The sequence below is a fragment of the Clytia hemisphaerica genome, unplaced genomic scaffold (genome assembly GCF_902728285.1).
Source record: "Clytia hemisphaerica strain Z4C2 unplaced genomic scaffold, Clytia hemisphaerica genome assembly, whole genome shotgun sequence".
Lineage (NCBI taxonomy): Eukaryota > Metazoa > Cnidaria > Hydrozoa > Leptothecata > Clytiidae > Clytia > Clytia hemisphaerica.
The window spans coordinates 997,132-1,008,131 of NW_027103512.1; the positions used below are offsets into that span (position 1 = coordinate 997,132).

The window sequence follows — 11,000 nt, forward strand, 5'->3', positions numbered from 1 at the left end:
AATTAGAGCTAAATTTTAGCTCATGTTAATTCCGCAATCAGCAAGTCAAACGCCCGGCATCATATGGCGGGCTAAAACTGCACGCCCACTCCTACTCGTCCCAGTCCCACGGACTCCGACTTGTAGCGTTTGAGTTCAGTCATTCAGCTCACCTCATCCTCTCAGGCATTCAACACAAATATTTTTGCTTTCTTGGTTAATCAGAAATAAATTGCTCTCATCTTCAACTTCCAACACGACGACGTCAACTGCATCTTCAATTATCAATTCTGCGTTTCTCCTATCGAACCTCACACACCAACACTCAAAAAAGTATGTCCACCACCGTGTCCCACCGTTGTTCCAGTTACGACCTCATCCGATATCCTGTTGAGTCAGCATATTACGATCCAAAATGGTATCTCTAACTGTGGTATTCCTTTTTCATCACAACGTCTGGACCTGAACGACTGTAAAATTTATATCTAACTCCACCCAAGATTATCCAGCAAATCCGCCTGGGTGAGCCTGTTGTTTTTTATTATTTTACTGCCTGCACACTTGGGGAAGGCCCATTCGTCGCCAGATTCGTTAATTTTCGATGAGGACATCAACTAAATGCCATAAAGACACTGATTCCAGCATCCTCTCCCAAATTTCAATTTGGCCTTGAGAATTACATGTCCCCTCCCCTTGATGATGGGGTGTCCTTTCTTCTCAACCTCTATTAGGTCTCCGCCACACTTAGCCAACAAAATGTCTGATTATTACCAGATAGTTTTGATTTTCTCACTTGTATACATAGCATGGGGGTAAGGCACAGTATAAGACAAGGCATGTCATTTAGGAGAACGTACATTTGGACTGGTTTTAGTCAAAGTATCCCTCTGTAAGTTGGTCCCCAAATCCTCCCCTCTCCGACAATGGTGCGTCATACATCTCTTTAATAAATCCAATCAAGTCTCCCCCATCATTTTGAGCCAACGAAATGCCTAATTATTATTAGATTATTTGTCCTTTCTCCCTCTTGTACACGTCGCAAAGCATAGTATAACACTGTCAGTGTCATTCTAAGAGGGCGTACTTCGGGCTGGTTTTATTTAACATTCGTCCTTGTAATTGGTCCTCAAATATCAACCCACTTAGCTGTATCTCCATTTAGCGGTTTTTGTTTATCTTCCTGCCTTTGTCAACCTGCATTGTTCCCCGACCGGAGGTTACTTAGAACTATTATAGATCTCTCCGCTGACACTGTCAGTGTTTTTCATACTTTCGGGTGGGTTATCTCATGTGTAAGTCTAATGTTATGTTCCACCCTCATCTGATTGGCGTCTAACCTAATGATTGGTCCTTATTTGGGTATTCCCGACAGCATTCGCAAGTCAATGTCCTGCATGTTTAATAGGTTCCTCATTGTGCCTTCAAATCCTATTCCTGGCTAATTTTATATTGAGTTGATTTGCTTTTGTGCTGCCCTTTCTTTAACCATACAGAATTTCAAAGCCTATTTACTTTCCGCAGTAGCTCTTCAAACCCAATCACCATGTCTATCATTCCATCTTGCAGTGGCTTAGACCTTACTTAGCGTGTCTGGATTTCTTGCTTCTTAGAACAATGACTCATTTCTTTCTGATCTTTCAGTGCTTAATGACTTAATTTCTCTTTCCTTTGATGCTCTCGAGGTTTAGGTGTCTTGCAGAAGGTCAATGGGCCCATCTCCGGTAGGTCCTTTGACTAAGCTGATCTTACTCGCAATCCAGTATTCATAGCTTTTGCTGCTCACACTTCTCTAAAAGCTTCCTCAAGTCAACGTGCACAGATAATCCACTACAAAACAGTTTTGTGTCAATTTTCCTAAGGCTCTCATTTGGCTACTCTTCTTTCTCTCTTACCTTTCGTTCTTACCTTTCCTTCGCTTGCTACACGTTCTCGGCTCTGGTGACGTGTTTACTAGACCTTCTCTTGTTTTTTAGTCTCAGCTTCAGCTACCTTATTCAATTTGACTCTCCCAAGTCGAATCATCATGCTGCCCCAATCAAGGGTTCCTCTGTAGTTGATCTTATGTCTTCTTCTTTTAGGTTTACCTCTAATTCCACCTTCCTGAACTTCCTCTTTACTCTCTGTTCAAATAAATACGTACATACCTTTCTTCCTGGTCTGTCGCTCTCGTCAGGTCTTTGATGGTGTTCCACTGCATTTTGCCAATTATACAACTTTTGTCGAGTTACTGCATCTTTGTTTATACTGATGATATTCAATTTCAATCATCAGTGCTGTGGGTAGCAGCTGGTTGCAGACAACTACTGGTCATTCTGTAACACTTAGTTTTCCCCCTGTCAGGCTAAAATTTGAGGGTTTTAGGCGTGTTGGTTTCTCCCCAAACTTATTTAATGATTTTAATTCATTTCGCTGGTTCCTTTTTATTTGTTTAGTTACCCTGTTACTTATAGTCATTTTTTTTTCTTTCAAAATGGGCGTTTAGCTAATCTAATCATTTCAGATTTGAACAAATTCCCCTCTCCAATAATTCTCCTTATGCTCCTTAATTACCAGCCAATAGAAATTTCCCTATTTGAGGCAATGGTCATGGTCTGCATGATTAATCTTTGCAAACTGTCCCTCCTGCAAGCGAACCCCCATTCGACTACCCAGCAACCTGTGCTTTAATGCAAGTTATCTGCATCTCACCCCTGGTTACAATCACCCCTTTTTTTTTCAGTGCCCGAGGGAAGATTCTGATTTCCAGCTTTATCGGCAGCTTTACAAGGGCCCAGAGCTTCAATAGGTGGAGGCACCACCTTCTTAGCAACTTTTGTGTTACCCCTGAGTCCATTTAAAACCCCTTTCACAGACGGGATGGCATGGATTAAGTTGCCAAGCGGTTCATGGGTAGTCCTCAATGTTAACCAGACTTAGTTGTTTTTGGCAATGCAACTAATAGGATGAAGCATTTTACCCAAAATAAGGAACTGCTAATTTGTTGTTCGGTCTCCCCTCTTATTAATATTTTAGTGAGCCCTTTCCTTCCTTTTCTTTTTCTTTGGCCTTTGGACCTTCAACCCAAATAATAGATTTAGAAGATAGTCACTTCTGTTAGCTTGCGCTTAGGGTTTGGCGGTGGACTTGGGGGTGCGGGTTACTACGTAAACCCCATCTAGCTCTATTACATCAGATCAGATCAGGCTCAGACCCACGTCACGCCTCCGGCTCTCGTTGCGGTCTTCACAACCGTCCGCGGTTATAGGCTTTAAGAAGATTCATCTCTCGATGCATCCCCAAATGTCACGCCAAAACCAACACACTTTCTTACGTTTCATTTTATAGTCAAGATATCTCATTTCACAATTATACATTTGTCTCCTTTTCATTTTTTCCCCTTGTTTATGTTTAGGGTATCTTATCACTATTTTCGGGTATTTCGACTATCATCAAAAACGCATTTTTGGATTCCCCACTAGGCTAGGTTTAAGCTACTCATCACTCAACAGTCACACTGATAAGGAATTAATTAGAGCTAAATTTTAGCTCATGTTAATTCCGCAATCAGCAAGTCAAACGCCCGGCATCATATGGCGGGCTAAAACTGCACGCCCACTCCTACTCGTCCCAGTCCCACGGACTCCGACTTGTAGCGTTTGAGTTCAGTCATTCAGTTCACCTCATCCTCTCAGGCATTCAACACAAATATTTTTGCCTCCCACCCTCCCTGACACCCTTATTTATTCCTATGCGCCTTTTACTTGTACTTATTTCCTTTCGCTGTTTTTTTTTTTCTCTTCTATTTTCAGATCAACCATCATCGACGACGGGAAGAGGACGCGCGCGCCAGTCATTTCGATCAATCCTAGTCCCAGCGGTTTTACCTGGTTTTTCCACGCTACAGGTTTTTTAGTCCAGGGATTAGGTCGTTTGGGATGCATCTTGAGCTCGATCAATAGGTGTTTGTTAGGTTGCTCGTTTTGTTTTTCTTTTATTGTTTTTCTTTTTTGGGTCGTTTTCTTTTTTTCCTTCCTTTTTTTTTTAGGTTTCTATTTTTTAACAACGTCACACGGGAGGCTCCGGCTCTCGTTATAGGCTAAGGTTTCTATTTTTCACAACGTCACACGGGAGGCTCCGGCTCTCGTTCTAGGCTAAGGTTTCTATTTTTTTTTATCTTTTTTCTTTGATTACTCCTCTTAGAACAGCGTCACGGCTTCCGGCTCTCGTTGCACTCTTTGGGGTTAAACAACATATCACAGCTCCGGCTCTTGTTGTAGGCTTTTGTTCTTTTTTTCTTTTACTCCTTTCAGCAACGTCACACGGGAGGCTCCGGCTCTCGTTATAGGCTAAGGTTTCTATTTTTCACAACGTCACACGGGAGACTCCGGCTCTCGTTCTAGGCTAAGGTTTCTATTTTTTTTTATCTTTTTTCTTTGATTACTCCTCTTAGAACAGCGTCACGGCTTCCGGCTCTCGTTGCACTCTTTGGGGTTAAACAACATATCACAGCTCCGGCTCTTGTTGTAAGGCTTAAGTTTTTTATTTCTAGGCTAGGACCTTTTAGTACTTACAGTTTAAGGGCTAGAACTTTTTAGTACTTACAGTTTGAGGGCTAGAACTTTTTAGTACTTACAGTTTGAGGGCTAGAACCTTTAGCACTTACAGTTTAAAGGGGGGGGGGTGCGGGTTACTACGTAAACCCCATCTAGCTCTATTACATCAGATCAGATCAGGCTCAGACCCACGTCACGCCTCCGGCTCTCGTTGCGGTCTTCACAACCGTCCGCGGTTATAGGCTTTAAGAAGATTCATCTCTCGATGCATCCCCAAATGTCACGCCAAAACCAACACACTTTCTTACGTTTCATTTTATAGTCAAGATATCTCATTTCACAATTATACATTTGTCTCCTTTTCATTTTTTCCCCTTGTTTATGTTTAGGGTATCTTATCACTATTTTCGGGTATTTCGACTATCATCAAAAACGCATTTTTGGATTCCCCACTAAGCTAGGTTTAAGCTACTCATCACTCAACAGTCACACTGATAAGGAATTAACCTTTAGACACCGCTGTTTTTAAAAACAGCGCGCTCTGCTGCCGCTGTTTTTTTCATGAAAATGGAGGTTTCGCGGAAAATGTCATAAAATCTGAACCGCTAAAGCTTAAGTAAAAAGTAAACCCATTTTGAAAAGCTAAGGATCTATTTTTTCAGATAATACCTAAAAGACGCCTCATCACTCTTTTAAACCTGACTACACAGCCTCAAATCAAAACAGCAAAATGTTTACGATTTTTTCACTTTTTTTCTTTTTTTTGACAAATTGAATGAAAAAAGTGGGTACAAGGTAAAGATTGGTCCCAGAAAAATTATTTTGTTTTAGTTTATGTTATAAGCCACCATTGTGTGAAATTTCAGGGCTGAAGAAGCTCATTTCATCTCAGAACCTAAGTTTCGGTGAAGCACACTTTTCCACCAAAATCGACACTCTGGCCACAACAGGTAAATTAAGTGGTCCCGTTGCTCTAAAATTGGCCCTGCACTTACCCTAAGCCTGTAAAATTACTACAATAATCATAACAGACTCTCTATCATGTAAATTTCAAGCAATAAAACACCAGAATAGTGGAAAAACTGAGGCAAAACAGCCCTGAGTTGTTAATTTTGAATGAATGAACCTTCACCCCTATCCTGTCTGCTAAATTTTACAGAATAGAAAAATTCAAACTGGTCTTTATTTTATTAAACTTTGAAATGAGTAAGTAGTAAGTAAGTAAGTAATTTATTCGTCCTAAAAAGCGAGACTAGCGACCACACTCATAGACATAAAGCTAAACTAAGGAGGTGGCCGCACGATATAATTACAAGAAAAGCTAAGAAAAATAAAGTTACTAAGCTCTTACTAGTGAAATGAATTTTTTATAAAATAATTTTCGAAAAATTGGAAAAAAATTTAAAAAAATAAATAAAATAAAAACTAAAATAAAAAAAAGAAGAAACTATTGAAATTTAAAATCAAACTCGAAAAAGAGAGGGAACAAAAAAAAATAAATAAATAAATAAATAAATAAAAAAAATAAAAAAATAAAAAAAATAAAAACAAATCAAGTGTACGAGGAAAGGAAATATAATTTACTTAAATCTTTAAGACGATCCAATGCTAGTGTAGACGAATCATCGAAAGTAACGAAATCTTGAATTTCATTCCAAACCAAGATGGATTGGTATAAAATTGAATAGTTACCATAAGTCACTGTTTTTACTTCAGGTATTTTTAAAAGTCCAGACTTACAATAACGGATTACTTCATGACGGTCTGTATCATTTAAACGTTTGTACTCAAGAGTTTGTATGAGAGGAAGAGGTAATTTTCGATTCAAAAGTTTAAAAATAAAGAGAATGTTAAGGTATTTAACAAAATCAAAAAATGAAAGAAGTTTAAACTGCAAAAAGAGAGGAAAAGAATGAGCACGGAAGTCAGAAAAAGACATGATTCTGAGAGCTTGTTTTTAAAGAATAAGAATTCGGCGGGCGTGGATGGTTTGGCGTTGCCCCCAGATTTGCGCTGCATAAGATATGTGACATTGAAAAAGAGAAAAATACAATGAAGTTAATGTTTTCTTGTCGACATAATGCAGAAGTTTACTCAGAGCTCCATTAGCTCTCTTTAGTTTATTGCAGACAAAATCGATGTGGTGTTTCCAGTTCAGATGTTCATCAATATACACACCAAGGTATTTTACAACTTTGCTTGGTCTGAGCCGATGCCCGTTGATTTTAATTTTCAAGTCGTAATCGATCTTCTTACGTATTGGACGAAATAATAAGAGCTCGGTTTTACTAGCGTTTATAGAGATTTTATTAGCTTTGAGCCAATTCATAAGAAGCTTCAGATCAATATTAGCTTGTTTGGCGATCGGTTTCAAAGCCCGGGGGGGGGGTTACTTAGGCAAAATAGGGGCCGGGTATGTGCGAGCCATAAGGGTACCTTTTCTCATTCCTCAAAAGTTAGTCTCTGAAAGGGTCCCAAATTCACGAAAATCTAAAATTTCTCTCTCAAAGGGTCACGATTTCCAAAAATTTTGACCAAAATTTGGTGAAAATCGAACCAAAATTTGGAAAAAATGGACCAAAATTTAGGAAAAAGTCTCTCAAAGGGTCCCAAAATCACCAAAATTTTGTCTCTCAAAGGGTCGATTTTCGATTTTCGGCTCGGACATACCCGTCACCTCGCAAACCTAGTACCCCCCCCCGGGTTTCAAAGATTCATTCGCAAAAAAGAGCATAGTATCATCAGCAAACAAACTGACAAGAGAATAGCAAAGAGCAATATGAAGATCATTAACATAAAGGAGAAAGAGTAGAGGGCCTAAAACAGAACCTTGAGGGACACCATGTTGCATGTGTTTAGAAGAAGAGTTTTTACCAGAGACTGAAACAAACTGTGATCTTTCTAAAAGAAATGATCGAAACCATTCAAGAGCTTTCCCACGAACCCCATAAAAATCTAGCTTTGACAGTAAAATAGAGTGATCAACGGTATCAAATGCCTTTTGTAAATCGATAAAAATTGAGCATCCATACTTACCTTCATCTAGAGCACTTGGAATTTGGTTGATGGAGTAAAGGAGGGCTGTTTTAGTTGAATGATTTGATCGGAATCCGAATTGTAATGGGTAGATTGAATTTGATTGGTCGAGAAAGTTCATCAGTCGTTTATGCATAAGTTTTTGGAAGATTTTGTCAATGTTAGAAAGAAGAGAAATCGGCCTGTAGTTCTCAGCATCGAATGGAGAACCTTTGTTTTTGAAAACAGGAATAACTTTCGCTTCCTTCAGCTGACTTGGAAAGACACCAGTAAAGAAAGAGAGATTTACAATACGAGTAAAGATCGAAGAAAGGGTGTCCAAATTGGAAGAAATGATTCGATAAGGGATGCTATTCGGACCTGTAGCCTTGTTTTCACTGAGAGAAATAAGAGCTTTTGAGGGTTTAAGATTAGAAGCAGGAGCAATGAGAAAGTAGTCGGTATTTCGATTGTCATTCTTCAGCCATTCTGAAAAATGATGACGTGTGAAGGGAATTTTTGATCGTATTTTACCTGCAATGGTTGAAAAGAAATCGTTAAAAGCTTCAGAAACTTATTCAGGATTCGAAGATAGGGAATCATTGATGTTAAGAGAAATAGAGCTTGAAGAAGAAGGAGAAGCTATAATCTCTCTGACGCCTCGCCATAATTTTCGAAGATTGCCTGAGTTTTGAAAAAAGTAACGAGAATAATGGAGTTTTTTACTCGCACGGATAAGAGAAACAATGCGATTTCGATAAAATTTATATCTGTCGTGAAGAAAATTCTTAAGATCGGATGAAGAATCAGGGACTTTCAAATAGTCGGTTTTAAGGCTATCTCTGATGTTCATAGAGACGAGAATACCTTTGGTGATCCAAGGTTTGAGTAGAAGGTTAGCTTGACGTCTGGTCAACTGTTTCAAAGGAACATGCTTATCATACAAAGAAGTAAAACGAGTCAAAAAAGAATCAAAAGATGAGTCAACATTTCCCTTTTCAATTTCAAGAAGACCATTCCAATCGACGCTATCAAATTCTTCTTTGAAACTAGCCTCGTCAAATCTAGACCAATCTCGACGAAAAGGAAGTTCAGGTTTGTACTTAGAGTCACAGTCAGTATTCAAAATTAGAAATTGTGGAAGATGGTCAGATATAGCAACTGTAAGATTTCCAGAGAAAGAAGCGACCCCAGTATCAAAACGTACGTGGTACGTCTCTCGGCCTGTATATATGACGTACGTGGTACGTCTCTCGGCTTCTAAAGGTTAATGTCAGCATATTTATTTTTCTTATAAGCATCTTCTTTATAAGAAACCAATCAATAACTTTTGATTTGAGGGAATTAGGCTTTCGGTAATTATTTCTTTAGCAAAGCCAGGAAGGAATTGTGCTTAACGTGAGCATATCTATTTTTCTTTCAAGCATCGTCTTTATAAGAAACCAATCAATAACTTTTGATTTAAGGGAATTTGGCTTTCGGTAATAACTTTTTTCATAAATCAAACATAGCATACTTGTTTTTACAAGCATCATTTTCGTAACAAAACTTTCAATTAGTTTCCTTCAATCTGAATCTCCTATAATAGACGATATCGCGTTTAGATAAATGCAATGCATTCTGGTTTCTCGGGGACTCTCAAAGGAATTATAATGTCGATTATATAATGATCTAGAATAGATTATAATTCCCTTGAGGGTCCCCGAGAAACCAGAATGCATTGCATTTATCTAAACGCGATATCGTCTATTCCTAACAATATTTCTTTAATTATGTGATGCCGAAGCTTTGTCAAAAATAGTTTACTTCTTTTTGAAGAATGGAAGAATATGTATACATTACATTATTATTGGTCAGATAGGGCTGATGCGTAAGCATACTTTTAAAACTATTGATTTAAAGATGCATGGTAAGCTTTGTCAAGTAGTATTAATTTCCAAATTAATTTGTCTGATTTATTTTTCCCTTATATTGTTAACAAAATTGTTGAATTTTTTTTCCAAGGGAGGGTGGGTTTTTGTTGGTTGATCTATTCGATTCGTATCATGAAATTTACAAAGTCTGAAATTTGGTCCGTGAATTAATCAATTGTAAGACGATACTATAATCCCAAGTACACCACAATCGATTACATTTTTAAACTAGCATTAACTATCGCTATAAATGCCCCCATAGCCCTGAATTTATGATAATTTAATAAGGAATGCTACTTTTAGCCTGAGTAATCGCCCTACCGTTACACTCTTACTTATTTATAAGCATAACGCTTATAAGCAAAATTTAGCTAAAATTTGGAAAATAATAAGGCATAATTAATTAAGTATGAACTCGCAAGAAAATAACACACTGAGAATTCAACCAGAAAATGAAATATTGATAAAACCATGTGTCATTGAGTCTATGAATAAATTTTTACGAAGTGTTTTTGATAAGTATGATAAATGATAAAGAAATAAAATCACTACTGTCTCATAGAGAATGCTAAAAAATTTGGATTAGAAATCAGAAAAAATGAAATGAACCGCCGTTGTTGTCGTCTTTTTTACTGAATAATTTTTTGCAGAACATTCGCCTTTCACGTGCCGGGGGGCAATAAAAATCACGTCAAAATTTACAAAAATTTAAGGTAGTAATACTGTAAGGCACGTCAAAAATTGAGGGGGCGTTGATAATAAGGCGCGTAAGAGGGTGCGTCAAAATTCAGGCGCGTAAGGCGCGGGGCGCGTGGGCGCATTAATAAATGAAAGGCGCGTGGGCGCGTAAGGCGCGTCATTTAACATACTTATTAAAAAAACTCTCACAAGGAATGTTTACAAATGCTTGGTTACGTTAACTGTGCATTTTGCGATCTCAAAACACTAGGTTTTATTTTAGCAAGTGAGTCCATTTTTTTAATCTATTCGAGAATATTCTAGAAGTTTCTACGTTTCTACACCGTGTTAGTTACGTCACAAAATTGGCTCTATAAAAATCGAACATCCAACAATAAACACCAGTTGGAAACACACCATCACGAAGAAAACAACGAGGTTGGCAGTGGTAGTTCCCTGTCGTAAAAACGCTTACCGCGCCCATTGGTTTATCCTTGGAAGCAACACAACATCAACAAGCTACAAAACAAACAACAGCAAACTATTATAAAAGCAACTTGATTTTTAAGAAAACATACAAAAACAACACATCAAACATAGACGGCCTTCTGATCCTTTTCATCGTCCAATATATTATGAAGTAAACAATATAGGGGTTTGTAGGGGTTCGAAATACCGTTTTCCCGTCAAAATTTTTGCTGAATCCCGGAATCCTGAAAATTGAAAAAATACTAACACCGTCACACCGGCTTGTACAGGGCAAAGATGTGCCTAAATACCGTCACTGTCTGATTTTAAAATACCGTTTTCCCGTCTCTTTTTTCGTCAAATCCCGTAATACCGTACTAAAAAAGGGCCAATCCCGTCACACCGCAAAAGTACA

The 11,000-nt window shown here is 38.2% G+C and overlaps 1 long non-coding RNA gene across 1 annotated transcript; it reads left to right on the plus strand.

The window, feature by feature from the left end:
• LOC136799265 (uncharacterized) lies at positions 1-4,857 on the plus strand. The gene is made up of 2 exons (XR_010845502.1): positions 1-501; positions 3,768-4,857. It is a non-coding gene; the product is annotated as an uncharacterized lncRNA (long non-coding RNA).
• Positions 4,858-11,000: the final 6,143 nt, after the last annotated feature.